At 48.8% G+C, this 3662-nt stretch overlaps 1 protein-coding gene across 1 annotated transcript in view; it reads left to right on the top strand.

The window, feature by feature from the left end:
- Positions 1-3264: 3264 nt before the first annotated feature.
- Positions 3265-3662, top strand: part of ALS2 (amyotrophic lateral sclerosis 2 (juvenile)) — a 60831-nt gene continuing 60433 nt past the window's right edge. Inside the window, exon 1 of the mRNA XM_010860976.1 lies at positions 3265-3331. The gene's annotated coding sequence lies outside the window, so the exon portion shown is untranslated. The remainder of the gene's footprint in view (positions 3332-3662) is intronic.

Here is a 3662-nt window from a genome sequence, read left to right as displayed (position 1 = left end):
GAATGTGTCCCAGAAGTTAAGAAAAGAGGGAAAGGAAGAATGAAAATTATACTTTCCCCCCCCAGATTTAAAAGCTTTAAAAATAAGTTTGAAAAAGCATATTTAATCTACATTTGTAAAGTTACAAGTTCAAACAATGCGAAATGGCATAGAGTGAAAAGTGAATTTTTTCCCTACCTTTGTTCCCAATTCTCCTCCCCAGTGTCAGTCATCTTAATGCATCCTTTCAGAGTTAAAATATGAATACACAAAGACAAGGATATTTATCTTCTCTCTCTTCTAATGTATGTAATTAGTAGAATACAATTCACATGATTCAGCCTCTAGCATTTTTTCTCTTAACCTAACTTCCAGATCATTCCACATCAGTACATATAGAACATTTTCTTTCTTTCAAATGGTTGCATAGAATGGTTCCATTCTTAGGCTGTATCTTTAGCTTTCAAAATTAGAAGGCAATTACTGATTTCATTACCTCCTGAAAAAGTAGAGACTGCAGATTGGGATGAAGATTGAGGGGTCAGAAAGTAAACAAGGAGAGGACAAAGGAAAAAGAAATAAAAGATGAATATGCAGGAGCAGGCTTATATCCTTAAGAATAAAGGTAACAAGGGACAAGGAGATTGAAAATACACAAAAGGGAAGCGATAAGTAATGGAGCAAGCCTCTAAGGGGATTGGAAGGGATTAACCTTGAGAGGACAGAACACTTCTAAGGAGAAAGAGAGAGAAGGAAAGGAAGGCTGGGGCTGCAGGTAGTCTTTGTAAAGGTAGCAGTTGGGAGCTAAGGAAATTCATCCTTCAGTTCAGTTCAGTCGCTCAGTTGTGTCTGACTCTTTGTGACCCCATGAATCGCAGCATGCCAGGCCTCCCTGTCCATCACCAACTCCTGGAGTTTACCCAAACTCATGTCCATTGAGTCAGTGATGCCATCCAGCCATCTCATCCTCTGTCATCCCCTTCTCCTCCTGCCCCCAATCCCTCCCAGCATCAGAGTCTTTTCCAATGAGTCAACTCTTCGCATGAGGTGGCCAAAGTATTGGAGTTTCAGCCTCAGCATCAGTCCTTTCAATGAACACCCAGGACTGATCTCTTTTAGAATGGACTGGTTGGATCTCCTTGCAGTCCAAGGGACTCTTAAGAGTCTTCAAAAACATCAATTCTTTGGTGCTCAGCTTTCTTTACAGTCCAACTCTCACATCCATACATGACTACCGGAAAAACCGTAGCCTTGACTAGACGGACCTTTGTTGGCAAAGTAATATCTTTGCTTTTGAATATGCTGTCTAGGTTGGACATAACTTTCCTTCCAAGGAGTAAGTGTCTTTTAATTTCATGGCTGCAATCACCATCTGCACTGATTTTGGAGCCCCCAAAAATTAAGTCTGACACTCTTTCTACTGTTTCCCCATCTATTTGCCATGAAGTGATGGGACCAGATGCCATGATCTTCGTTTTCTGAATGTTGAGCTTTAAGCCAACTTTTTCACTCTCCTCTTTCATTTTCATCAAGAGGCTTTTTAGTTCCTCTTCACTTTCTGCCATAAGGGTGGTGTCATCTGTGTATCTGAGGTTATTGATATTTCTCCTGGCAATCTTGATTCCAGCTTGTGCTTCTTCCAGCCCAGCGTTTCTCATGATGAACTTCGCTGCTGCTAAGTCAACTCAGTTGTGTCCAACTCTGTGCAACCCCACAGATGGCAGCCCACCAGGCTCCCCCGTCCCTGGGATTCTCAAGGCAAGAACACTGGAGTGGGTTGCCATTTCCTTCTCCTTTTCATAGTGAAAAGTGAAAGTGAAGTCGCTCAGTCATATCCAACCCCCAGCAACCCCATGGACTGCAACCTTCCAGGCTCCTCCATCCATGGGATTTTCCAGGCAAGAGTACTGGAGTGGGGTGCCATTGCCTTCTCCGGATGAACACTGCATATAAGTTAAATAGGCAGGGTGACAATATACAGCCTTGACCTACTCCTTTTCCTATTTGGAACCAGTCTGTCATTCCATGTCCAGTTCTAACTGTTGCTTCCTGACTTACTGGTCTCATTTTCCTCAGAAATGTAGGAAGCAAACTTTTTTTATTTTTTAAAATTTGCATCAGAAAGGGTGGGTGGGTAGAGTTCAGTAAGAACTTAGCGGAGTGTGACGATTGGGAATAGCAGGGGACAGAGATAAGAGAAATTCTGAGTAGCAATATATTAAGGACAGTTTGGGGCTCACCAAGGTTGCCCTGCCACATGGTAGTCCTGACTGAAGTTGGACACCCTTGGTTTGCAGTGGTACGAATCCTCGGGGTTATGTTTTTTCCAGAACTGCTGCAAGAGTGTATAAGCTTGAATTGTTACAGGCTAACAGTTTTGCAGGTGATGGAGGATCAAGGAGGTCACTGAGTTGAAGATGTTGGTGAACACAATAGACCATTTATGCACAGGACGGTGAGACCCTGACTGCACATCTCTCACTGATGGTCTGAATACAGATTTGCAGGTCCAGCGATGGCACACTGCCTAGCCGTAAAGTTTGCATCCACTCTCTGCCAAGAGTGGCGTCTCCGGAAAATCTTCACGAGGGGACTTATGGGGCTCGAGTTGAGACGGGGTGGGGTAGTGACTGCAAGAAGCAAAAGGTCGTGAAAATGTGTGCTGGGCAAACAAACTGGCTTTACTAAGACTGTACACTCGAGAGCCCAGTGGGAATCATAGGAGAGACCAACTCATTCCCTCCGACCAGACTCCATCCTTTGGAGTCTAAATAACAGTATAAACATAGTATGAACACTAGCGCCAACCCGCGCCGCATGGCGATGACGTCATTCTCGCGGGAGCAAGCGGCTACTGTTGGGGTAGGTACAGTCCATCAAAGTAGTCTGAATACATTTCACATTTTAGCCTCTTCGCCTTCAAGTGTAGCGCTTACCCTTCGGACTTCGGCAGTTTGAGGTAGCAACAAAATGACTGCGGCTCCCGACCACCCTCCTAGTTGTCCGTTACCATGGAAGCGCTCGGGTAGTTAGGCTGCGGCGACGCCACGTTACGTCACTGTCCAAGTGCATCTCAGGAGGGGTGGTTCTGCCTGGTCTTAAGGGAGAGGCAAGTACCCCCGGGACGTTGCCCGCTGTGCCCACCGCCCCTTAAGTAATTTTGATCCCTACCAGACGCCGTTGGCATCTGACCCCACCTACTTCGGGGGTGATCTCCTCCCGCCTTCAGACTCGCAAGCCGCCCAGCCCCAGCTGAGAAGCCCCGCCCCCCATGAATCAGCTGATCTCACGGCCCGCCGAGCTGCGGGGCTCGCGCCGGATGCAGACGGCGGTGCCGCTGGTGGAGCGTCAGGTGAGCGAGCGCGGGTCCCGGGTTGGCCCGTGGCTTCGGAAGGCTGACCGGCCGGGGCCTCCAGCCTGAGGGCGGCCGGGGTCCGAGAGAAAGGCGGAGGCGCAGGCAGAGGCCCAGGAGCGCTGTGCTGGGATCCGCGGAGACGGCGCCCCCATCTTCCCAAGCCAGCGTCCGCCCCGCTGCGCCTGCCTGTGGAGGAGCACCCAACGGCCCCAGGTTCTCCCAGTCGCCCCGGTTCCTCCCTCCTCACACGGGGCGCCACTGCGGAGACCTCAGCCTCCTGAAATTCTTCGCGTCCCCCCTTCCCGCCTCCACCCACGCTGCCTTCCAG

This window comes from Bison bison, unplaced genomic scaffold (assembly GCF_000754665.1).
Source record: "Bison bison bison isolate TAMUID 2011002044 unplaced genomic scaffold, Bison_UMD1.0 scf7180017864471, whole genome shotgun sequence".
In the NCBI taxonomy this organism is placed as follows: domain Eukaryota; kingdom Metazoa; phylum Chordata; class Mammalia; order Artiodactyla; family Bovidae; genus Bison; species Bison bison.
The sequence above is the reverse complement of the archived record's forward strand: the minus strand, read 5'-3'. Positions and strand labels throughout refer to the sequence as shown.